We start from the raw sequence: 27989 nt of genomic DNA on the forward strand, positions 1-27989 counted from the left end.
GTTAAGGATTTGACTTCAGCTCAGGTCATGATCTTGTGGTTCATGAGTTCAAGCTCCATGTAGGGCTCTGTGCTGAGATCCTGCTTCAGATTCTGTGTGTCTGTCTGTCCCTCCCCCACTCACACTACCTCCTTCTCTCTCTCTTTCTCTCTCTGTCTCAAAAAATGAATAAACATAAAAAAATTAAAATTATCCCTAATTTTTAATTTTTTATTGTTATTGTTTTTTGTGTTTGCACTCTTTTATCTTCATTAGGCCAGAGAGTGGTTTATCTGTGTTTTGGGGTTTTTTTAAGGAAACAAGTCTGAGATAAATATTTTGGCTATACTGTTTGTAGTTTCCTAATGCATTTACTTGTATGCCAATATTTGATAAATTCCTTCTCTTTTTACTAAATTCTTTGGTATTCTTCTCAGAACTGCTCATGTGACATACTTAATTTACTTCTTCCTTAAAAATAAAAGCATTTACAGCTGTGCATTTGCCTCTAAATAGAGCTGGGGTAACATCTTAAATCTTGATAATTCATGCTCTAAATTTTGGCTTTTGATTTATACTTTGATGCTTTGGTACTTTTATACTCTGATGAGATTGTAATTGAAATAAAACATATGTACAGAAAAGTTCCCACATTATGACTGCACACATCTTATGTCAGAGTGAAGTATTGGCAGTGGAGAGGAATGGAAAGAGAAACAGGTTTTTCCTGCAGATGGACATAAACACTTGGGTTTGTCTTTGCTTTTTCTCAGGACCCAAAACAGTGGCTCAGCTCAGTAGGGGGAAATGGAAAACCTTTGGAGTAGCTGTCATTATCTAATCAAAACCACCTACTCTTTTTTTGTTGTTGTTAAGTGTGATTGAAAGTTAATTGATACAACAATTTCCTTGGGCGTCTACTACTTGCAATTATCAAAGTCAGTAACCATAGATCCTTTTACAAGGAAGCTTCAACTACTGTGAAAATTTCATGTTAAATTTTTTTCTTAATATTTATTTATTTTTGAGAGAGAGAGAGAGAGAGAGAGAGAGAGAGAGAGAGAGAGAGAGAGAAAACGTGCACGCCCGCACCCGCGAGCTTGAGTGGGGGAGGGGCAGAATCCGGAGCAGGCTCCAGGCTCTGAGCTGTCAGCACAGCGCCCAACACCTGGCTGGAACTCATGAACAAGGAGATCATGACCCAAGCCAGAGTTGAATGCTTAACCAACTGAGCCATCCAGGCGCCCCAGAGATCTCATGTTATATCTTGTTTTGTAGTTATCTGTGGTTGAAGTTTTAGAGGGATTGATATATTATTTCAAGGGATGGAATTATTACTGTCAAATTTGGAAATAAAAATATCTTCACAGAGAAAGTAGCTCTTGTGTGCAGGTTGATAATCACCAGTTGAGGATTTCATGATACATATAAAGTTTAAAATATTAAATGATGAAAAATCTGTAGCCTCATACAAAGGATCCAACAGAGAAGAAAAAAATAAGGATGCAGGGCACTGACATTCTGGTAAAAGAAGAAATTTAGATAAAAACAACCCAAAGTTCTAGGCTTGAAAAAAAGTTTCTTATCTTTCTTTAAAAATTGAGAGTAAAAAGGGCAGATAGAATGCCATTTTGAGAGAGAGATGGGAGAAGATACTAGATGCATATTTGTTGCAACAACATGGTAATGTGATTAATGAAAAGTTTCTACTAGGCATAAAGCTTCATTTAATGGCAAGGAATATAGAAATGCACAACTAATGCAGAAAGTGAAGAATATAAGACCCCTTTGTCATTGTAGTGTATCTTTTTTATACTTTTGTAGATTCTCTAAACTCTTCTGAAGTCTCAATCCATGTGTCTGCTGCCCACCCATTCATAATTATTACAGAAATTTTCTGAGTGCTGCAGTAATATTTTGGTGAGTCAAAAGCCTACTTGTCAGGAAGCATCTATAATTGTTAGGTTTATTTGGGGTTAATTTCTATTAACAAATGCTTATTAACACCCTGACATGCTAACAGGTAGAAAACACTGGCTTAGCTAATTTATATTATTTGATTATATGTTATATTTATACACATTATTATCCTCATTGTATGGATAAAGAAATGGAGACACAAATTTTAGGTATGTCCTCTTGGTACAATGTTGTGAATGTTTTTCTGAGCAGCAGAACCAAAAACCTAACTGAAGATGGATGGAAGTTGACTCAACACACCTGGCCGTGGAATTGTTGCCACTAATGCTTGGCTGCCTGCAAGTATGAGTGCAGAATGTGGGTAGTGCAATCTATTTGGGGTTTGATATAATTTAAGGCAATATAAATAAATGATATGAACATTCAAGTGAGTATTGTAACAGTGAATGGAGTAACTGACCAAAACCTGGTATGAAGGCAAATGAATTTGGAAAAGAGCCACATGCGTCATAGAGATAAAGAGGTAACCTGGTGAGGAAAGAACATATACCACACAGTGAGTGAGCAGATGAAGTGGAGAAATGAAAGGCATGGTCAAAGTAGGGAGATTCAGACTTTTGGATCTTGGAGGTGGAGAAATTTCAAATAATGACAAGACTCAAGGTAAAGTAAACCAAATGAAATGAACTTGAGGATGTTCAGGAAGTTGAGGGTATGTGAGGTTGGCATTTTAAGGATCATTAACATAGATGTGAAGTTACCATCAGTAATCATGGAGCAAGTGGTGGACTGGAAGTTAAAGTAACAGAGCAAGATGGCATTATTGTTAACATGGTTGAACCATGCGCAACGTGACATTTATGGGCCACCCTGAAAATTCAATGAAAACTTCTGGCATAAAAGGGTTTAGAAATAGAGGGCAGCCCTCGATGTCACAAGACTGTCAAAAATTATTAGAGATCTATCATGTGTCAGGCACTGTGCTACACAGTGGAAATTCAGAGTCTGGACTGGAAGCTCATGCATAGGTGGGTGAGTTTCAGGAGTTCAGAAAATGATGGTGAAATTGACACGAGGGTGGTTTAAAAGCAGGGTGACTACCAGCTACACATTGCCTGTGTATGATTAGAAAATCTTGATAACGCCCTGGACCATGGCTCAGATTTTAGACTGTGGCGCTTTAGCTGGATTTCAGCTCCTACATATGGGAAACTTATGTACATGGCACAACCTGCAAAATCAAACTCCGTGAGCCCATATTAATGGATAGCATGGATTTTAAATGAGAAAAGGCATTGAGAGATGATAGAACATCAATGGTGAACATCAATTTAACTGAACTTGAAGTAATTGGGACCTGGTACTCTTGTGTGATTGATAAGTAATCTGCAAACAGCTTGATGGATTGGTTTGACCACACAGACTTGATCAGACTCATTCTATCTATCTCATTCTTTCTGCAGATTATCAAGATAACAAACTTCTCAGAGTTGCATTTATTCTAGAATCAAATGCTGGAAAAGAAAAATTATTTATAAGAAAGCCTGGGAGGAAAAAAAAAAACACACTACAATTCTTGATGGCAACAATAGGGAACTCATTTAGAAAATCAAGTGCACTAATCAATTTATAGCTTCCCTGGTATAAAAGAACCAAGTTATATTATTCATAGGCTAAGCATTTCTCTCTAACTTTTTAAAAATTGTGAACAGATGACAAATTACTGCATAGTAACACATTATGAGGACTGAGCATGCATGTTTATATTTCATTGTTCTAATCTAATCTAACACAACACACACCAAAGTCCCTCATACACACATTTAATGGCATGCATCCTCATGATTTTGCTGCATAGTAATTAGGCATTAGTGATAAGCAGTTCCCATAAATTACTGTAATTAGTATTACTCTTATATCACCACAGCAATTTTTTTTAGGTTTTCCCTTCTAATTTTGTTAATTCTTTAGTATCTATCATCAACACAAATGTCAGCAGTTTCCCTAATGCCATGTGTGACTTAATTACTATTCTTTGCCCAGAGTAAGGTCTCAATTAATGCTTGTTGGATTGAATTGAATAAAATCATCATGTAGTAGCTAACATTCACTATGTATAAGGGAGAAACCTTGGGTTTGCTCTTGGGTGAGGGTCTCTGTGTGCATTTCTCAGGGTCATAGTCTCTTTACTCCTTTGAAAGAGCCTTGAGTTTCAGAAGTTGAAAACATGTAGGTCAGGAAATGCTTGGTTAGAGGACAAGGTGGTGGTCATTGATCACTCACCTGCTGTGTAGCTCAGAGTTCAGGAAATTGGGTAAAGACAGACCTATACATGAAGAGTAAGGGGCAATGACAATGTATCTTCAGTACCAAACATCTTGTTATGTTGGGGTGAGAACTGAGCTAAGAGATTAATTTAGTTCACTAAACTATTGGGACAAGATTAACAGAGGGATGGGAAGAAAGTTGATGATTTAGAAATCCTCGACAGCATCTGAAACAGTCAGCACAGACACCTAGTACAAGGTAAGGGCAATTTCTCTTCCGGGTAACCTTGCCCTTGAATGACTACAGAGTTAAGGGAAGAACTCCCTTGATTTCAAAATATGTCGTCTTCTTCTTCTACGAGTAGGAGGCAGAACATTTTTTCTACAGTGTGAGAAAAATAACCTAAGAATTCAAATATCTCACAGAAAACATGTAGAAGTAAATTTCAACCAAATTTGGAAAATGAGACCAAATCTTTTCTTGGATTGTTTAGGATAGGGGACCAGAAAGCAGATGTGTATCAATGGCAGAAGTGCTGGCTGGACAAATACCAATGGCGTCACACAATCTGACATCTTGATGTGCTCGTATCTTCACGGTAGCCATGTATAGCGATGGTACTTAACTGTGCTTCTTGGTAGAACAGAAAAAAAATCACAAGACATAGAATCACTGGGAAGCTCTACTAATTTCTAATCGATGCTGCAGCAAATTACTGACTTAAAGCAACATAAATTTATTATCCTACAGTTCAGTATGTTGGAAATGCAATGCATGCCTCATGGAGAAAAAATCAAGGTACAGTAAAACCCTGGATTGCAAGTAACTTGTTCTTCAAGTGTCCTCAAGATGAGAAAACATTTCTAATAAATTTTAACCTGATAAATGAGCCACATCTTGCAATATGAGTAGTACGTGATGCCAGATGTCACCTGATCACAAATGAACTGATGGTTCCCCTCTCTCTCTCTCTCTCTCTCTCTCTCTCTCTCTCTCTCTGGCTTGCCAGATTGTAAGTGATCACCAATGCATTGTCACATTTGCATGAAATCCTCCAAAGGAAGCAAAAGTTAAGTGTCTTTGGATAGGTTCTTGGTTAAAGTTGCATGAAAAAAAAAAAAGATTCCACTGAGCCAATAAATAGCAGTGATTCTGTTAGTGATAATGAAAATGGTCCTAAAAAAAAAAAAAAAAGAAAAAAAAAAGAAAATGGTCCTACACAATAACCCTCCTCTCTCTTGTCTCCCTCACACCAGCCACAAGGTTTTCAAAGATAAGTGCAGGTTAATTTGTTTTTCTTTATATTTTGTATTTTCTTTGTTATTCTATATTATTATTATAGTATTGTCGTCATTTTTATATGAATATTTTTGAATTGTGGAATGAATCATCTCAGTTTCCATTATCTCTTATGGGAAATTCACATTGATATACAAGTGCTTTGTCTTACAAGCATGTTTCTGGAACAAGTTCTGCTCACAAACCAAGGTTTTACTGTATTAAAAGGCTGAATTCTTTCCATGTGGACTCTTGGGATGAATCTGCTTCCTCACCTTTTCCAGTTTCTAGAGATCACCACATTCCTTAACTAGTGGCCTTCCTCCTCCATCTTCAAAGCCAGCACCACAGCATCTTCAACCACTCTGCTTCCTGCGTTCACTTATGTGAACTCTCGTGATTAAATTTAGACCAGTCAGATATTGTGGGCTAATCTCCTCATCTCAGTAACAGTAACTTAATCAACCCATGGAGTTCCTTGTCTGGGAGTAGGATGTGGACCTTTTTTGAGGGGTGCACTGACCATAGGAACTGATTGTCCATCTTGCTCACAAGCACTGAACTTCCTCACAAGGCCCCATGATTTGAAACTTGTGTCAGGACACCCACTCCTCCTCTCTGGAGCAAGCTGCTGCCTCCCCAGCCCCCTGTGGCCCTTTACACGTTATGGTTCATATTCTAGTGGGGATCATTTGCCTGCCTTCTGGCCAGTACAGGAACAGACTCTTGGTTATGAAGTTCTGAGGAGTGTGTTTGCCATGTTCACATGTCATAGAGTAAACATCATATCTGACTTTTACTGTGACTTTCATAGGCAATTCAGGCTTAGGAAGCATTTCTGTAGAGATTTCTGTGTATTAGGGACGGTTTAAAATGTTTTACATGTGTTAACTCTTCACAACACTCCATAAGGAGAGTGATATCATTAAGACTAGTTTGTAGGTAAGAAAACAGGGCTAGGGGCACCTGGGTGGCTCAGTTGGTTAAGTGTCCAACTCCGACTCAGGTCATGATCTCGTGGTCAGATCCGTGGGTTCGAGCCCGGTTGTCATGCTCTGTGCTGACAGCTCAGAGCCTGGAGCCTGCTTAGAATTCTGTGTCTTCTCTCTCTCTCTCTCTCTCTCTCTCTCTCCCCCTCTACTCCTCCCCCACTCACACTCTGTCTCTCTCTCAAAAATAAATAAACATTTAAAAAATTAAAAAACAAAAAATAAAGAAAGAAAACAGTGCCAGGCAAGGTTGAGAAAATTGACAAAATTCACACCTAGTAAATGGCAGACATGGGAATCAAACCTAGTGTGAGTGGTTCTGGAGCTCATGTTGCAAATCACCACAGTGCATATTGCCTCTCACATTGCATGGAGCAAAGGCTTAAATTGAAAACGCAAATACTGTTATAGTAAACTAAAAATGATGCAGAAAAGATGGAGAGTGGGAAGGAGAGTTAGGGGGAGATTTGAGGAAAGAGTGAGCAATGCACACATTCACACACAGTGGAGAGAGAAAGACTGATTGCATAATCTGGGTCACTGAGTACGAGAGGCACTGTGTATGGTGCACAAAGGCACCCACTGTGGGGTTCCTGGGTGCGGACAATATGGCTCATTTGCACCCTGCTACATCTACCCAGAGGGGATGTCTTTTTCTACTTGCACGAAGATGCTATATAGCTAACAGCAATCCTGTTTACAAGCTAGTGAGTGTATGTGAGCAAAATTTTTTTCTAACTAGGACAAATGGATTTATCTAATAGACATTATATTAAAACATTCCAAAAATATGTTTTCTAGTATCCTGTTTGCTACCCGTCAGAATTTCTACAGAGGTATTTAATGGGTAAGAGCTTTGAGCCAATTGTTGTAAGATCTGGTGCCCGTATAGGCCCAGTCTTTTCACTCATAGACTGCTGGACTCCTGACTTGTATGAATCGTTTTCTCTTTTGTAGTTAAGGGCTTACAGATTAAGTTTCAAGTTGTCTGCCTAGGTTTAAAATTTTGTGATTTTGTTTCATTTTGTTGAAACACAAATAGCACTCCAATGGAGAAATGCTGTCTTCTTTCAAAGCCACTTTGAAATACAAAGTGTGATTTTTGCCCCTGTTTAGGCTGTTAGATTTATCAAGTTATTAACTAAAAGATATCCCATGGAAATCACATTCATCATTGATTTATAATGACTTGATAGCAGAAATTCAATAATCAATGAATTTTAATCCTGAAATATTAATTCTTAGTCACTCATGCAGTAGTTAAAATATTTAACAACCTCATATTGCTTGTGCATTAAAACTGCTCTTTAACACAATGGCTGTTTCTGAAAATGCTTGGATGTTGGAAATAATTGCATTTCTATTGAAGCTATTAGAATGAATCACAATTGGATTTCACATAAAAGTTTTCAATGCATAGATATTTCACATAATATGTTTGTAGGTAAGGGTTCTTCAAATAAAGCTGTTTTGTCCTCAAGAAATTTTCTCTCTGAATCAATTTTACCTCTAGTTAGATCACATATTCTTTCTTTTTTATTTTTGTTTCTTTCTTCCTTTTTTGCTACTTAAAGTATTTTTCTAGGAGTGGGGTGCCTGGGTGGCTCAATCGGTTAAGTGTCCAACTCTTGATTTTGGGGCAGGTCATGACCTCACCATCTTTTTTTTTTTTTTTTTAAGTATTTTTTTTTAGCGTTTATTTATTTTTGAGACAGAGAGAGACAGAGAGAGACAGAGCATGAACGGGGGGAGGGTCAGAGAGAGAGGGAGACACAGAATCCGAAGCAGGCTCCGGGCTCTGAGCCATCAGCCCAGAGCCTGACTTGGGGCTTGAACTCACGGACCGTGAGATCATGACCTGAGCCGAAGTCGGCCGCCCAACCGGCTGAGCCACCCAGGCACCCCGACCTCACCATCTTGAGATTGAGCCCTACGTCAGGCTCTGCCCTGGGTGTGGAGCTTGCTTGGGATTCTCTCTCTGTCTCTCTGTCTCTCTCTGTGTCTCTCTCTGTCTCTCTCTCTCTCCCTCTCCCTCTATCCCTCCCCGGTGCATTCTCTTCTCTCTCTCTCTCTCAAAAAAAAATGTATCTATATCTATCTATATCTCTATCTATCTATCTATCTATCTATCTATATCTATATGTATATATCTTTAGGCATGTTATAACACTGCTCTAGACTGAATGTTTGGGCACCCTCTCTTCCAAAATCCATGTGTCAAAGTCCTAATCTCTAATGTGAAGGTATTTGGAGGTGGGACCTCTGGGAAGTGATTAGGTCATGAGGGTGGGGTCATCAGGAATAGAATTAGTGCTCTTATAAGAGGGACACAAGAGAGATATTCTCTTACCTCTCTCTCATGTGAAAACTCAGCAAGCAGATGTCCACTGTAAACCAAGAAGACGGCCTTCACCAGACACAAGATTAGCCATCGCCTTGATCTTGGACTTCTCAGCCTCTACAATGGTGAGACATAAATTTCTGTCATTTTAGCGATCCAGGGTGTGATAATTTGTCATGGCAATCTGAACTAAGATAAATACTAAGAACCATTGCTGTGGTCGCTTTGTGAAAGCAGGGTGGGCCCCCATCCAAAATTTGGTTTGGGTGGCAAGATGACAATGCCACGTATACACCAAGATGGTATGAAAAAGTTTATTTCTGACATAATGGGACTTTCTCGAGAGTTCAGGGTGGGACCCCAGACTGGTTCAAAATGGCTTGAGAGAACAAAGAAAGGAGACCAGCTTGGCTTTTCAAGGCAGTTAGAAGTGGAGGGCCAGGGTAAGGAGTCCTGCTAGAGATCTGAACTTCCTGCCAAAACCAGAGGAAGGTAGCATCTGAGGCTTTAGCGTGAGCTTCACCAGACGGGGCCAGAAGGAGAAGGGAATGGGGGAGGTTTACAAGCTTTTAAGCAATTGAAGATCCAAAAATGGAGTCAGGCTTTTTATTACAATCCTTTTGAGAACCTATCTGTACAATAGACTTTCCTATCGACTTATAGAAGGAAAGAACAGATTATCTCTTAAAAATAAACGTTTAAAAAAACATTTTCTTTGAAAAATAAAAAATTATATACAGCACAGTATGGAGGAAAAAGCAAGAGTTAGAACCAAATTTGGAATAAAATTTGAAGTCTGTTGACTGCTTGCTGTATCCACCAGTGTTCGGGGCAGGAAACAGAATCTACTGTGGGTATCTAAAGCATGAGGGAGTTTAATGTAGGGGCATAAGGGCTCACAAAATTGTTAGAGAGGCTAGAGAAACGGGTTGTAGGCTGTACCCTGGAGTGACTCCGAGAGCTATAAGGAGCTGCTCCTGTAGGAGAGCTCTGCTTTTGATGCTGTCTTGCAGTGCTGTGCTGGAAGCCAGCAGACTCTTTGAGCACCGCCACTACAGCTCTTCCCAGCATCCTAGAGGCTCAAAATCTCACATTGTCGTGGTTTTACTTGCCAGCAACCAAAGCCGAGAGCCACAAGAAGTTTGCCTCTGTCTCACTGCCCCTGCTCAAATCATGCACAAGTGTATGTAATCAGTGGAAGCTGATTCACATCTAGAACCCTAGCTTGAAGGGGGTCTGAGAAATGTTCATTTGAGCTTTACAAGGTCAAATGGAGGTTGACTAAAACAAACTATAGTCACTTCCCTGTCTCTGTGATCTGGGACAAACATTTGAATTTGAATTTTCTCTTCTCAAAATGTATCTAATACGTATATTGAAAGGCTATCCACGGACTAGAGGTAATGTAATTAAAATATCTAGTATCTGGTAGTTGGCCAAATAACCGTATCTATCATTATGGCTGTGTCTAACTGTTTCAGAATTTTATTTTTTATTTTTTAAATGTTTATTTATTTTTGAGAGAGTGCAAGTGGGGAAGGGGCAGAGAGGGGAACAGAGGATCCAGGCTTTGCGCTGACAGCAGTGAGCCTGATGTGGGTCTTGAACTCACTAACTGTGAGATCATGATCTGAGCCGAAGTCAGATGCTCAACCCACAGAGACACCCAGGTGCCCCTATTTCAGAATCTTAGGAATTATTGCACTGAAAGTCCTAACGAGCCATTGCTTTTTATAAAGCATGTAAACAAAGAATTTTTACTTCAGATAGTCTGTGGGGATTAGATAGTCCAAGTACTAATTTTAGAGATAAATTATAATAAGTAACATTGCATTTTATAAACTTTGGGACTCAAACTCATACCTCCCTCCATGTAAGTATCTATGCATTCATTAATTCTACTCTTCCGGATTGCTTTTATCACCTCTTGTGCTGGACACTGTGCTTATTGCTAGGTGTGTAGGAGAGAAATAAATGAGATTCTGCCCTTTGGAGCTTTATAGTCCAGTGGAACAGAGATATGTTAAATAAATAATCAACACTGCAATGCAATTGCTGTGAAAGAAAACTGCAGGTTGCTAAGAAAGACAATAGTAAGAAAAAATTGGGTTGCCAGATTTAGTAAATAAAAATACAGGATTCCCAGATACACTTGGATTCAGATAAGCACCGAATAATCTTTTAGTGTAAATACGAAGCATTAAAAAAGTATCGGATGTTCATCTAAAATTCAAATTTAACTAGGTGTCTTGTATTTTATCTGGAAGCTCTGGGGCAAGGACTAATTTGGACAATGTCACATTTTCCCTCTTATAAATGAGGAGAAAGGACCTCAGAGAAACAAAGTGACTTGTTTAAGATTACCAGTTAATTGGATACCAGGACAGAATTTGAGTTCAGACCGGTTTGATTGCAAAGCCTTTTGTTTGTAACTGGCCCCCATCCACAGAGGACAAGGTGGAAGAGGTCGGCCACTCCAGATTCCTGTGTAAATGGCTGGTTTAATAAGCAAGGGAACTAACAAATGTTTGAATTTTTATGAGGCTTGTGAGAGCAGCTGCAGGATGATAGGTTTCCTCACCCACCTGCCAGAATCTTAAAAGTTTATATGAAGGCCTTACCTGGTTTGTCACAGAGCTGGTCCAGATGGTCTCCACAATACATTGCCCTCTCAAGGCTGCACCTAAACACTTCCTGCTGTAGAAACGGTGGACAGAGTGTTCTTTCCAGGGGTAGGGGTGGGGGGAGGAGCCTCCCATGGCCCTGCTCCAGACCACAGGTCATATCCTCTCAATGACCTCTTCCAACAAAAACATAAACCACAGTTTGAGGGAGGACTGGTCTAAAATACATTGGTACTGTTTAGGAAGGTGAGTCACCAAAAGTGATTTTGGTTTGTGTTTTACATATGATATTTCAGTCTTTGTCACTTTCAGCCTTCAGTCACTTTCCTGTGACTCACTTGCAAGGGAATTAACATTGAAGCTTTAAAACAAGTTGCCAATTTTGTCTGTGAAATTTTTAATTTCCTATACTCTTCTGAGGTGTCAGTCATCTGCCTTCCCATAGGAAAGCTTTGTCTTTCACCTCAAGATCTATTGGATTTCTTGTGGTGTTGAGATAAACAATATCATTAATTCATGACTAGAAAGAACTTCAAAACACATCTCACTTTTTGTTAAACTTATAACATCTCAAACTGTTGTGCAGAGAATTGTAAAATGATACATATTATTTTAAAACAGTGATGATGATGATGATGATGATTATTATTATTATTATTTATTTTGTTCAGGGAGAAAAAGAAAAAGAGAAAGTTCCAGAGCGTAGAAGAATGGAAAAAAACATGCATGCCATAGAGAATATAGAACATGACTTTTTCCTTCCCATGATTATTGGCTATTATTATTCTTAAAGGTTAATCAAGAAAAGTAACCTGCTGAAAGAAGTAGCACATAGAGTTCTATTTCTAATGAAAGTATGCTTAAAAACATAAGTTCTCAGGACATCTGAGAGGTTCAGTCAGTTGAGTGTCTGACTCTTGGTTTTGGCTCAGGTCATGATCCCAGAATGGTGGGATTGATTGCCACGATGGGCTCCACCCTGAGTGTGGAGCCTGCTTAATATATTCTCTCTCTCTCTCTCTCTCTCTCTCTCTCTCTCTCTCTTTCTCTCTTTCTCTCTTTCTCTCTCTCTCCCTCTGCCTCTCTCCTTTGCCCATGCACTCTCTCTCTCTCTCTCTCTAAAATAATAAATTAATAGAGGTGCCTGGGTGGCTCAGTCAATTAAGTGTCTGACTCTTGTTTTCAGCTCAGGTCAGAATCTCCCAATTTGTGAGATTAAGCCCCTCATTGGGCTCTGCATTAGTAGTGAGGAGCCTGCTTGGGATTCTATCTCTCCCCTTCTCTGCCCCTCCTCTGCTTGCTTTCTCTCTCTTTTGAAATAAATACACTTAAAAATTAAAACTTAAATGAAATAAAATAACCCATAAATTCCCTGTGGCATTAACCTGAGTAAATTCATGACCACATTTCAGACACAGAGTAAAGTCAAGATGGGTGACTTTCTCCAGGGATGATAAAGAGGTTTCCCCTTAGGTACCAGCTCTGACAAATTGGTGACTCTGGAGTCTCCTATCCAAGAGGGCTCTAAAACCAGAATCAGCTAAACAGCATGCATCAGTGATTGGCTAACTATGTCTGTTCTGGCTAAATGATGGATTATTTCTTGTTAAAAACATAAATGCCAGTATAAGATTGGTTACTATAAGAGATTGGATGGATCTGTGCCAACTTAGGGGCATACACACACACACACACACACACACACACACACACACACACATTATTCTAAACGGTTTTTTTTTTTTTTTTAAAGTTAAGTATCTGAGAATTGGGGAGAATTTTTCTTTCTTGTTAACATAGAAGGTAGAAAAAGAAGTTTAAAAGGGGTGCCTGGGTGGCTCAATCAGTTGAACCTCTGATTTTTGATTTCGACTTAGATCATGATCCCAGGGTCATGGAATGAAACCTTGAGACAGGCTCTGAGCTGCACACACTCTCTCTTTCTCTCTCTCTCACACACACACAAAACCAAACCAAACCAAAACAACACAATACCACAAAAACAAAAAAAAAAAAACTTTAATAAATAAAAAGAGGGTAGAAAAATAAATTCTTGTCTCTTTAAGGCTCTAAATAATTTATTTCATTCATGAAAATTTGTGACATTTTATAAAGAGATATACAAATATTATTCAGCAAACAAATAATTAGGTTGCATCCTCATTCAACATTTTGGGTACAAGGCAAACTGGAAATTTGATTACACAGTTCTTGGGACAAAGCTGAGACATAATGGGTCATTTGAAGAAAATAAAGGGCTTAAAGGCTAGAACCAAAAAGGGAAACAGACAATGGGAAATTTGTTTTTAAAGTGTGAGGGGAAAAGTACACGCTAATACTTAACAGCTCATGCTAGTGCAAGAAAAATGGACTTAACCAAGAATTCCCATTTAGCAATCAGATTGGAGCTGGAATACAGATATAGAACTGTTTCTTACTCTGTGATGCTTTGTGGGAAAATTCAATAATGGTATTTAATATTTATTGCATATATAGTGCTTTGAAAATGGTATCTCTTATATTTCAAATATAGCAATACAGTCCCCTGGAGGCAGTTGGTTGTTTCAAAATAATGAAACTATGGCTTAAGGTAACTAATAAAGGCCTCAGATCTCCACCCCACCCCACTTAACTGGATCAAGATCTCTTGATCTTTTGGTGGTAACTGTCTATATTATTTTTCCAAAATCATGGATGAAGTATATGCTAAAATTTTCTCACCTAAAATAGGAATCTCTGTATATAAATTCAAGACAAAAATAAAATAAATGAGTGTGATTGGCTGAATAACACCCTTCTCCTTCCCCTGAGACATACCAATGACCTAATCCACAAAGCCTGTGAATAGTGCTTCAAATGACAAATAATGGCTTTGCAGATGGGATTAAGGATTTTGACATGAGATAGATGAGATTATTCTGAATTATTCCATGTGGTCCCTAAATGCAATCACATGTATTCTTATGAGAGAGAAACAGAGGGAGAGTTGAGACAGACAGAATTGGAGAAGGTAATGTGAGCAGAGAGGCAGAGATTGGAGGCATTCAGCCACAAGCCAAGGAATGCCAGTGGCGATCAGAAGTTAAAAGATACAATGACCAAGTTCTCCCCTAGTGTATTTGGAGGGAGCATAGTCTTGCTGACACCTTGATTTTATACCAATTTCAGATTTCTGGCCTGTGAGAGAATGACTGCCTATTATTTTTAAGCACCGAGTTTGTGGTAATTTATTGGAGTCACATCAAGAAACTAATATACAGGCACAAAAGGGAGCAAAGTGTTCAAGGCACTAAATTTGTGGTAATGTGTTATAACAGCCATAGGAAGCCAATACAATGAGTTTTAAAAAAGACCAAAAATGTTGACTATTTCTTCCCTCAGGAAAGTGTCCCCAGACTAGGTGACCTTTCCCTAAAAATTCTTCTCAGCACTTCAAACTTGCTTTTGGTAGCATTCACTTGTAGTTGCTTTCAGTTCTCTTGTTTACGTCTGTATTCTAAGGTGCCCAACAAAGTGACAGCCATGTAGTAGAAGCTCAATAAATATTTGTTAAATGATAAAGTGGAATTCAAGGCATAGGATCTGCAGGGTGGTGAAATTTCGTGGACTGTGACTCATGCAACACCTGGCAGGGTGAAGTCTTTTGGGGCAGGGTTGAGGCTGGGAATAGGACACAGCAGCTAACACTGAGTATCACACACATACTGATGAGGGGAACAAAAAGTGGGTTGTTGAGTTGTTTTGGGAAACAAATTGCCTGTAGCTAATAAAATTACAAAGATATGTACTTTTTGACTAAGCAGAGCCTTTCTTGGAAATTTCCAGTATATAGGAGTATATGGACAGGGGTACTTATTGCCAAGTTGTTCATGGTATAAAACCATGGGAAAGGTAAGTACATAACATTAGAATAATTACTGAAACAATCATTAATTTTTATATAACATGATATATCATGATATAACATGATATATCATATCATGGAATGTTATGCAGCCATTAAAAAATTAAATACAGGGGGAGTTAAGATGGTGGAGAAGTAGGGGGAGCAGGAGTTCCCTTGTCCCTTCAACACAGCTGTATCGAAGTCAGATCACTTGGAACACCAAGGAAATCAATCTGTGGACTGGCAGAAGGATCTCCACAGGTGGAAGGAGACAGTTTGGTGGGATCGAGGGTTACTTCAATGAACAAATCAAAGCACACCTGGTGGAAGGTCCGAACACTCCATCACTACACACAAGGAGGAGTTTTGCAGAGGATTGACCAGTGGGATAGAGCAGTCAAAACGCAACAACAGAGTGCACACAACACACTCCAAAAACGCTTCTTCAAGTGCCAGGCCCTAGACAGTGTATGACCCTTTTTTAATATAGTAGCGTTCACAGGTGCAAGACACATAACAAGCTATTAAAGCATGTAAAAGACAGAAACCTAGCCAAAATGACAAAATGGAAGAATTCTCCTCAAAAGAAAACCCAGGAAGAAATGACAGAGAATTGCTCAAGACAGATATAAACAATATGTCTGAAGAAAAATTTGGAATAACAGTCATAAGACTAAGAGCTGGGCTTGAAAAAAGCATAGATGACAGTAGAGAATCTATCTATAATCTCAGCAGAGATCAGAGACCTAAGACATAGTCATGATGAATTATGAAATGCTATAAATGAGATGCAAAATAAGCTAGATACAGTGACAGCAAGGATGGAGGAAGCAGATGAGAGATTAGGTGAAACAGATGATAAAATTATGGAAAATAATGAAGCTGATAAAAAGAGGGAAAGGAAATTACTAGACCACAAGGAGAGAATTAGAGTTAAGTAATTCCGTGAAATGAAATAATATCCATATCATAGGAGTTCCAGAAGAAGAGTAAGAGAAAGGGGCAGAAGGTTATAGCTGAGAACTTCCCTAATCTGGGGAAGCAAACAGGCATCCAAGTCCAAGAGGCACAGAGAACTCGCTTCAAAATCAACAAAAACAGGTCAACACCATGACATATCATAGTGAAACTGGCAAAATACAAAGATAAAGAGACAATTCTGAAAGCAGAGAGGGACAAACAGGCCTTAGCTAACAAGGATAGACACATAAGGGTAGTAGCAGACCTGTCCACCAAAACTTGGCAGGCCAGAAGGGAGTGGCAGGAAATAGTCAATGTGCTGAGTAGGAAAAATAGGCAGCCAAGAAGCTTTTATCCAGCAAGGCTGTCATTCAGGATAGAAGGAGAGATAAAGGCTTTCCCAGACAAACAAAAACTAAAGGAGTTTATGACCACTAAATCAGCCCTGCAGGACATCCCAAGGGGAACTCTGAGTGGAATGCTGCAAAAAATACAAAGGGCCAGAGACATCGCCACAAACACAAAACCTACAGATAACACAATGGCACTAAATCCACATCTTTCAATAATAACTCTCAATGTAAATGGACTAAATTACCCAATCAAAAGACATAGGGTATCAGAATGGATAAAAAAATAAGATCTATCTATATTCTGCCTACAAAAGACTCATTTTATACCTAAGCACACCTGAAGATTGAAAGTGAGGGGATGAAGAACCATCTATCATGCTACTGGACATAAAAAGAAAGCTAGAGTATCCATACTTACATCACACAAACTAGATTTTAAAACAAATACTGTAATAAGAGATGAAGAAGAGCATTATATCATGGTTAAAAGGCCATCAAAAACAGCTAACAATTATAAATGTTTATGCCCCCAATGTGAAGTACCCAAATATATAAATCAATTAAATACAAACATAAATAAATGTATAGATGATAGTACCCTGATTGTAGGGGACTTTCATACTCCACTTACATCGATGGATATATCATCTAGGCAGAAAATCAATTAATGAAACAATGGCTCTGGATCACACATTGGACAAGATGGACTTAAGAGATATATTCAGAACTTTTTATCCAAAAGCAGCAGAATACACATTCTTCTCGAGTGCACATGGAACATTCTCCAAAACAGATCACATAATGGGTCACAAAATAGCCCTCAACAAGTATAAAAAGATTGAGATCATACCAGGCATATTTTCAGATCACACTGGTATGAAACTTGAAATCAACCACAAGAAAAATTTTGGAAAGCCCCCAAATACATGGAGGTTGAAGAACATCCTGCTGAAGAATGAATGGGTCAAACAGGAAGTTATTAAAAAATATATGGAAGTAAATGAAAATGAAACCCTTTGTCCAAAGGGTTTGAGTCCAAACCCTTTGAGATGCAGCAAAGACAGTTCTAAGAGGAAAATACATTGCAATTCAGGCCTATCTCAAGAAGCAAGAAAGTCCCCAAATATACAACCTAACCTTACACCTAAAGGAGCTAGAAACTCTGCAACAAAGAAAGCCCAAAACCAGCAGAAGAAGAGAAATAATAAAGATTAGAGCAAAAATAAACAATATAGAATCAAACAAAATAAAACAGGAGAACAGATCAATAAATCTAAGAGCTGGTTTTTTGAAAGAATAAACAAAATTTATAAAACCTTACCCTGACTTCTCAAACAGAAAAGAGACAGGACCCAAATAGATAAAATCATAAATGAAAGAGGAGAGATCACAACACCACAGAAATACAAACAATTATTAGAGAATACTATGAACAGTTATATGTCAAAAACTGGACAATATGGAAGAAATAGACAAATTCCTAGACACCCACACACTATCAAAACTCAGGAAGAAATAGAAAATTTGAACAATTAACCAAGGTAGAAATTGAATCTGTTATCAGAAATCTCCCAACAAATAAGAGTCCTGGGCCAGATGGCTTCCCAAGGGAATTCTACTAGACATTTAAAGCAGAGTTAATACCTATTGTTCTCAAATTGTTCCAAAAAATAGAAATGGAATGGAAGCTTCCAGACTCTTTCAAGTCAGCATTACCTTGATTCCAAACCAAAGACCCCACTAAAAAGGAGAATTACAGGCCAATATCCCTGATTAACATGGATGCAAAAATTCTCAACAAGATACTAGCAAATCAAATTCAAAGGTATATTAAAAGAATTATTGACCATGATCAAGTGGGATTCACTCCTGGGCTGTAGGGCTAGTTCAATATTTGGAAATCAATCAACATGATACATCACATTAATGGAAGAAAGGATAATTATATGATCCTGTCAATAGATGCAGAAAAAATCATTTGACAAAATACAGCATTCTTTCTTAATAAACCCTCAAGAAAGTTGGGATAGAAGGAACATACCTTAATATTATAAAAGCTATATATGAAAGGCCCACAGTTAATACCACCCTCAATGGGGGAAAAACTAAGAGCTTTACCCCTGAGGTCAGAAACACAATAGGGATGTCCACTCTCATCACTGTTGTTTAACATAGTGTTGGAAGTCCTAGCCTCAGCAATCAGACAACAAAATGAAATAAAAGGCATCCAAATTGGCAAGGAAGTCAACATTTCACTCTCCGCAGATGACGTGATACTCTACATGGAAAACCCAGAAGACTCCCCCAAAACCTGCTGGAGCTGATACAAGAATTCCACAAAGTCATAGGATATAAAATCAATGTACAGAAATTGGTCGTATTTTACTACACCAATATGAAGCAACAGAAAGAGATTTCAGGGAATCGAGCCCATTTACAACTGCATCAAAAACTATAAAATACCTAGGAGTAAACCTAACCAAAGAGGTAAAAGATCTGTACACTGAAAACTATAGAAAGCTTATGAAGGAAATTGAAGAAGACACAACATTCTATGTTCATAGATTGACAGAAAATTTTTGTTAAAATGTCAATACTACCTAAAGCAATCTATACATTCAATGCAATCCCAGTGAAAATAGCACCAGCATTCTTACCAGAGCTAGCACAAACAATCTTAACATTTTTTTTACATTGATTTATTTTTGAGAGGCAGAGCACAAGTGGGGTAGGGGCAGAGAGAGAATGAGACACAGAATCCGAAGCAGGCTCCAGGGTCTGAGCTGTCAACACAGAGCCCTACGCGGTGCTCAAACCCACAAACCGTGAGATCATGACCTGAGCCAAAGTCGGATGCCTAACCCACTGAGCCACCCAGGTGCCCCAGCATTCTTAACATTTATATGAAAACACAATAGACCACAAATAGACAAAGTAATGTTGAAAAAGAAAACCAGGGGCGCCTGGGTGGCTCGTCGGTTAAGCGTCTGACTTCAGCTCAGGTCATGATCTCACGGTCCGTGAGTTCGAGCCCCGCGTCAGGCTCTGTGCTGACAGCTCAGAGCCTGGAGCCTGCTTCCGATTCTGTGTCTCCCTCTCTCTGACCCTCCCCCGTTCATGCTCTGTCTCTCTCTGTCTCAAAAATAAATAAAGGTTAAAAAAAATTTTTTTAAAAAAAGAAAAGAAAAAGAAAACCAAAGCTGGAGGCATCACAATCCCAGACTTTAGCTTTATTGTAAAGCTGTAATCATCAAGACGGTATGGTGTTGGCACAAAAACAGACATAGAAGAGAGACACAGAAATGGTCCCACAACCACAAATATATGGCCAACTAATCTTTGACACAGCAAGAAAGAGTATCCACTGGAAAAAAAGACAGTCTTTAGGAAATGGTGCTGGGAGAACTGGACAGCAAAACACAGAAGAATGAAACTGGATCAGTTTCTTAGACCATACACAAAAATAAATTCAAAATGGATGAAAAATCTAAATGTGAGACAGGAAACCATCAAAATCCTACAGAAGAAAACAGGCAGCAACCTCTTTGACAGCCACAGCAGCTTCTTACTTGACATGTCTCCAAAGGCAAGGGAAATAAAAGCAAAAATGAACTATTGGGACTTCATCAAGATAAAAAGCTTCTGCACAGCAAAGGAAACAATCAACAAAACTAAAGGCAACCGATGGAAAGGGAGAAGATGTTTGTAAATGACATATTGGATAAAGGGTTAGTATCCAAAATCTATAAAGAACTTACTAAACTCAACATCCGAAAAACAATTCAGTGAAGAAATGGGCAGAAGACACGAATAGACACTTTTCCAAAGAAGACATCCAGGTGGCAAACAGACACATGAAAAGATACTCAACGTTGCCATTCATCAGGGAGATCAAATCAAAACCACACTGAGATATCACCTCACATTGGTCAGAGTGGCTAAAATTAACAACTCAGGGAACAACAGATATTGGGGAGGATGTGAGGAAAGCGGAACCCTCTTGCACTGTTGGTGAGAATGCAAACTGGTGTAGTTACTCTAGAAAACAGTGTGGAGGTGCCTCAAAAAATTAAAAATAGAATTGCCCTATGACCTTCACTACTAGGAATTTATCCAAATGATACAGTAGTACTGATTTGAAGGGGTACATGTACCCAAGGTTTATAGTAGCACTTTCAACAATAGCCAAATTATGGAAAGAGCCCAAATGTCCATCAACTGATGAATGAATAAAGATGTGGTGTGTATATATACAATGGAATACTACTCTGCGATGAGAAAGAATGAAGTCTTGCCATTTGCAACAACATGGATGGAACTAGAGGGTATTATGCCAAGCGAAATAAGTCAGTCAGAGAAAGACACATATCATATGATTTCATTAATATGTGGAATCTGAGAAACTGAACAGGTGATCATAGGGGAAGGATAGGAAAAATAAGATAAAAACAGAGAGAGAGGCAAACCATAAGAGACTCTTAAATACAGAAAACAAACTGAGGGTTGATAGGGATGGGAAAAATGTGTGATGGGATTTAAGGAGGGCATTTGTTGGGATGAGCAACATCCCAACAAGTTATATATATTATATGTATGTGATGTATATGATGTTATATGTAAGTGATGAATCATTGGAATCTACTCACCAAGCCAAGACTACACTGCATGTTAGCAAATTGAGAATAAATTAAAAAAAATAGGTTTGCACAGAAAAAGGCACTGTTAAAAAAAATTGAATAGAACTGTAATAATTACCTTGGAGGAATGTCTATAATATATTAACTAAGATGAACAAGATGTAGAAAAGTGTTGTATGATTCTATTTTTGATACACAAACACAAGATATGAGCTTATAAGCATGAATAATGATACAATTTCATGTAGACTTTTACATAATACGAGCTGAATTGTTAATAAGGGCAGTGTTATTGGGGCAGTAATGTAGTCAAGAGGGAGAGGCAGAAGTGGGAAAAAAAAAAGCAAAAGAAAATGAAAGGCCACCCAAAAAAGAGCAAATATTCTATAATCTATTAACACATTTATATAAACTTGTATCTGTGTATAGACACACTTATTTTTATTTATTTATTTGCATTTTTATTTTATATTTATTTATAGACATTTTAAAAATATAAATACAAAATTTTAATTGAAGTATATTTATATATACCATCATGTTAGTTTCTGGTGTATGACACAATGATTCAATATCTTTATAATTTGCAAAATGATCACCATAATAATAAGTCTAGTTAGCATCTGTTACTCTAAACTGTTATAAAATTTTTGTTGTTGTTGTTTAGGAAAGGGGACATGAAATAGTCTGGTAGGGGGCAGTTTTGGGGAAAAATAAATGTGTGTTATGCTCCCACTATGTTGAGGTTTTGAAATAAATCAATCCTAAAAGAAGAAGAAAGGGCCAGCTGTGTGGTACATCTAGGTGCAAATCAGTGGGAGCACAGGATTACTTCCGTGAGGAGTGGGCTCTGAGGAGGACTCCTGAAGAAAGATAGCAGATGCACACACAGCTCCAATCACATGGTCCAGGTGGGCAGCCACCATCTGTGTCCACCTCAGACAAGTGTGGGGACACTGAGCTCTTGTCCACCAGTAGCCAAATCTGGTCAACTCTTAGGCTTGAGCACACTACCTAAAAACTATCTAGATTACTTTCCTCTACTTTACGTGTCCCCCTCTTCACTTCCATAATATTTATCACATTTCACACATATTAATGGATTAGTTACCAATGTCTATTCACCCTTTCTCCACACCCACCTCCTTAAGGAAAGGCACTTCGACTCAGTGTTATAGCTGCAAAATTTAGCATGGTGGCTGATACTTAGTAAAATGTCAAGAATTTGTTGAAGGTTCATAGACATAACTTTTCTATACTGAAAAATACATAAGAAAATGGTTATTACTTTTTCTTCTTGTTGTTATAATCCCACTTGAGACTTTAATGAAAGCCATGAAACTTTTTCCCAGAAAAATTCAGAATTTTGTCGCATTTACTGGAGATTCACTAATTAGCCTAAAACCCATTCATGTCGGGTTCATCAGTTCCAAATTATATTAATTTTCCAGTTTAAGCCATAGACGTTAACTTTTATGGAGTACTTACAATTTGTCAGACTTTGTGCTGTCTTACATGTAATATTTCAATAACCCTTACAGCTCTAGGGGGTAAGTCCCCCTAGATGAAGATGAAGAATCAGTGCAAAAGAGATCAACTTGCTTATCCAACTTCATAGAACTGATTGGCAGTAGAACTGGGACTCAAACCGAGATTTTTTTAAAATTTTTATATAGCCTGAGTTTGCACTCTTAACCACTAAAAATCATCTGCCTGTTCTCTGTTCCCACCCATGGTGAGCAACGGAGTTACCCAGTGAAGACACTTAATCTCCTCTAGTAAGAGACTGAAATGATGATATTAGCTGGCTTGAGCTTGATGTGAGCAAAGTTTCCTTGATTGAACAGGACAGCCTGTTCCCCCAACAGCACTCAGGATGCATCGAAAGCCCACATTCCTGCTGCACTTGTTTAGCAATTGGCAGAGCTGTGACTCTAAATTATCTCGTGCATGTTTCAAACCATTTAAATTGTCACTGTAGGATTTTGCCTATTAGCAAAATACCATCCCCTGAATACTGATTATGTAAAACAGCACAATTGTCTGGTGAAAGGAAAGCAATGACTTCTTGAATGTAGTCCAGCAGTATGACTGCTCTTTTTTGGTGAAATGTAAGGAAGTTGCTTGTGTACTATTCTTTATGTAATTAGATTCTGGGTGTATTCATATTTTACCACACGCTGATACAAAATAAATAGGCACAGTATTTTAAAAAATGTTTTGTCACACATAAATGTCCTTCATTGAGGCTAAGGAGAGTAAAACATGTCTTCTTTTGCATTTTTCTCCCTTCTTCTTTGGTGGTGACAACATTTCCGTCAGAGATTGAGTGAACTCAAGAACTCTAAATGCACTCTTGGCATGGGGCTGAGGTCTTAGCTGGCTGCTCTTGGGGGGAAGCACTCCTGGTGAAATTGGGGGCCATTAGCATGCCAGTGATTGATCAGCTGAGTTATTCACTTTAAAGCTTCAGCATTGTAGCATATAAAGTAATTTTGGTCAGTAAGAGTAAATTACACTCATTATATCCAAATGCAAATACATGTTTAGAAAGCATGTGGTTTGGAAAACAAATGGGATTCAATTCCAACACTAATGTTTCATTAGGGGCATTTGCACACGCCTATCTCTATCTCTGAGCTCTTTATAATCATCATAATGTCATTCCTCCCTCCATGAAATCAGAAGAGACATTTATTTGTGTTACTTCTACTACAAGCAGAGCTTATCTCCTGAAGAGGAGCTCCCCTACCACTGCTGTTTTTATTTCTTGCTTTCTGCACCAGTGATTCCACTAATCAGATAGAACTCAGCCTGAAATCCTGCAGAAATCCTAGGTAGCACTCTTAGACAAGGCTGTCTAATCCCCAGGAGATCACAAAATTACAAACCAACTTTCCTTAGAATTCCTTTAGAATTACCACCAGCACTATTTTTCAGTTAGGGATCTATAAAGGCTTGACTGAAGTGAGCTTATTTGTAATAGATTAAATATGGTTGCAAACTTTTTATTACCCTGCTCATTGAGAGATGGAGGCTAATTCATCTCCACTGAGTCTGGGCTTACCTATTGACTTGACCAATTTAGAGAATATGACATTCCAAGACTTCCAAGGCAAGGTCATAAGAAGCCTTGAACTTCCTGGTAAGAGCTCTTGGAACACTTTCTCTGGGAGCCTAGAGCCTCTGGAGAAGTATGACTGCTTCGAGGTCATGTATTGGTTCCCTACATGATAGTTTCAGCAGAGCCAGCCTTCTAGTCATCTCTTCCAAGACACTAAGGATTTTTTTTTTTGTTTTAGGGTTTTTCCTTTTTTTTAAGTTTCAGTGTAGGTTTTATTATTATTCAGGAATAGTGAGGCCAACAGATCAGGAGATGACTGCCATTGGAAAGATAGTTACGAAGTAACTCATAGTCACCAAGAGGAGGGGGCATGCCATGCCATGCAGGGCCACATGGGGAAGCACTGGGGTTGGTAAAGAGACAGAAAGAATGAGGGGAAAACATGGGTGAGGCCCTTTTTATTTATGTATTTATTTATTTATTTAAAAAATATTTATTTATTTTGAGAGGGAGAGAGAGCGAGAGCGTGTGCATGCACATGTATGCAAGTGAAGGAGTGGGAGAGAGAGAGGAGAGAGAGAATCCCAAGTAGGCTCTGCACCATCAGTGCATAGTCCGACATGGGGCTCGATCTTATGAGCCATAAAATCATGACGCTTGACTAAATGAGTCACCCAGGCACCCTTTTTATTCATTTTATTTTATTTTATTTTATTTTATTTTATTTTATTTTATTTTATTTTATTATTTTACTGTATTTTATTTTTATTTTTCTCTTTCTATTTTCTTTTCTCCTTCCCTTTCCCCCTTCTCCTCCTCTTCTCCTTGTTCTCCTTCTTATTCTTCTTTCCCAGACAGGAATGGAAGAGGCAGGGAAAGCAGAGAAATTTGTTAATTTGAGTAATTTCAGTGGACTTCAGGTATAGGGACTGACCCTATTTGTCTGGTACCTGGATGTGAGGTGATTTAGACAGGGAAATATTGGTCCTGAGTACAAATACTCTATGAGAGACTAATAAATGGGATGGGTGGAGAATACAAACTTTGGATTGGTTGGTTTGCATATGAAGGGTAATCTTGCATGGTGGTACTTTGCTATCTTTAGGAATTGGCTAGCCCTGGGAGGGACAGTCTTCCAGGTCAGCTAGGATCCAGATGCCTCCAGAGCGCCAAGAATACAGAAAATAAGAAAATATAGTTAATATGACCAAAAATATGGGTAAAGCCATCTTAGATTCTCCAGATCAGGGCGTCTGCCAGCTGGATACTATAGGGGTAACTCTGTCAGTGCCACGTGGAACTCAAGAATCACCCAGCTGAGCCCTGCCCAAATTTCTGACCCACAGATTAATGGATATAATAAACAAGTTGTTTTCATCCACTCTGTTTGGGGTAGTTTGTTATGTAACAACAGTTAGCTGGAACATTGAAACCACAATCTTAGAGCCATTTGGCTTCCTGTCTCACACACCAGAAATCCACTTAAATAAGTATTCAGTCTTGACCAATGACAAAACTCAGAAAATTTTAACTAAAGGTGATTTCCTGGTATCTTCTGGCAGAATTATATGATTAATCATATTTCTTTTGTAGGAAGACCACATAGAAAATATAAAATAACAAATTAATAATAGAAATGACTCTTGGGTTTCTATATTATAAAATCACAACACTTTCAAACTTGAAGAAGTAGAAGAACTCCTATATCCTTTTCAAACTGACTCTGCCAAAGGTTAGTGGGTGGGGCCTCCAGGTGATATCAACATGAGTGGGCTGTGAGGTTAATGGTAATGTTGAACATGATGAGGTTACACAGACAGAAGATGAAGAAAACTAACGCCATCTCTGTTTCCATACAGTGTAATTTCAGAAGGTCTTAGGGTTCTCAAACAGTCTTTGCACTGCTGGCTTGAGTAGTGTCTGCATTTTTCTGTCCTATGGATGTCTCCATCTGGAGTTTAATACACACTCATCTCTTTTCATTCCAGGAGGGATATGTAATGAAAATCTCCATATTAGTCATCAACTGTCAACATTGACAAATTTCAATTACCGTCCTTTGGTAGCAGTTCACACTAGAGAAGGAAATCAGGATGGCACACTGGGATAGCATACTTGTGACAGATCTATTTTAATTGCCTTTCTTATCCACATTTAACCTCCATCATTTTGACAGGAGAATGAAACTCACAGAGGAGGTAACTTTTCCTGCCAGTGATAAAGGTAGATGGTGTGGGAAAATAGGCCGCTAGCAAGAGACTGGGCAACACTCATCAATATATAAATTGACATTGATTGCTGGAAATGCTTCCTTTTCCTTGGAGGCCTGTGGTGGTAACTCTGCTTATCAAAATACTTTGCATTTAATCAGCTGCCTGGATGGATGTTCCTGCTGATCATCCATAAATTATTCATCAATTAAAAAGACTTGGCACTATCTTTTCTTTCTTTCCTCTTTCTTTTTTCTATTTTATTTATTTATTTTTTGCTTCATTTTCTGAGAGATGAATTTTCAACAGCCCGTAGCAGGAGGTTCTCTTAGTGAGTTCTCATCATTTCTTCTCATTCCTTCCAACAATACTGCTCATTTAGCCTTTTGATTGCAGCTTGATGCTTGCATCAGAGGAGGCCTCTTACCGTGATGGATCATGTCAGCGTTGTTACTTTACTCTTGCTTCTTTCCTTTTCTTTAATCTGGAGGGATCTACGTGGTAGTCTTGAAATAAAGAGGAAGTATTTTTCTTAAATGAGACATGTTAGAAAAGTATTTATGATCTTTGGTTCTTCACAGAACCATTTCTCATGGGATTTTTACTGTGACTTCTATTTCTTGAGTGATCTGGCTTCTGTTATAGTTCAGTCAAAATGAAATCAAGGTATCTTTCCATAACAATAATTATGTTATGCTCACTAACAAAAGGTTATTTACTTTGATCATGCAAAAACCCCTACAGAGATGGACACTGTTATCCATCTATTACAGATAAGAAAGAAGCTCAGAGATTTTTGAGTAGCTCTCTCATGGTTGTACAGCTAGAAAGTAGTAAATCTGGGTTTCATTTCTGGGAAATCTGACTCCAGAAACTGATCCCCAATTTCTCTGCTACAATGTTCACTTACAATCCATGTCTACAATGCTTTATTAACCATTTTAGTCATTGTTACTGCCCTGTAGAAGAATAACATATTCCTGGGGACTTACAAATTCATGATTGCTTTGAAAACTAGAAAGAGAGGGTAGTGTAGTTTCATCTATCTCAGGAAAAGACCAAAAAGCTTAAGCTAATTTCTCCAGAGAATTTGCCCAGAGACAAGGACAATAGTTACATTTGAGAGAACATGAATAAAGAAGTTGAAAGGCATTTCCAAATTTGAGAAAGAGTAAAACCAGGAGTGAAAATAGAGCCAGATATATCTGAATGGGACAGAGACATTGGATATCCATGACTTGTCTGCAGTCTTTTCTAGATATGGAACCATAATGGCAGCTGGGTACTTTTTTTACACTCTCTTTTCCCCCATTTGGTCCATTTTCATGCTGGATCTAGAAGATTCTAAGAGTTGTATTCCAACAAGTGTATGATAAAGAACACATGTCACTTCTTCATTCTAATTCTTAAACTAATGCAACAAAAACCTGTCAGTCAACAGTATTTATTGACAACCTAATATGTATGTAATTAAAGAAGT

The 27989-nt window shown here is 38.3% G+C and overlaps 1 long non-coding RNA gene across 4 annotated transcripts in view; it reads right to left on the reverse strand.

Annotated features, from left to right (window-relative positions):
• The window catches only part of LOC122221399, a 75581-nt gene that overhangs the window by 4246 nt on the left and 43346 nt on the right, over window positions 1-27989 (reverse strand). For all 4 annotated transcript variants that reach the window (XR_006203191.1, XR_006203189.1, XR_006203188.1 and 1 more), the window contains exon 3: window positions 8785-8892. This is a non-coding gene — a long non-coding RNA (uncharacterized LOC122221399). The remainder of the gene's footprint in view (window positions 1-8784; window positions 8893-27989) is intronic.

Source organism: Panthera leo, chromosome B3 (assembly GCF_018350215.1).
Source record: "Panthera leo isolate Ple1 chromosome B3, P.leo_Ple1_pat1.1, whole genome shotgun sequence".
Classification (NCBI taxonomy): Eukaryota; Metazoa; Chordata; class Mammalia; order Carnivora; family Felidae; genus Panthera; species Panthera leo.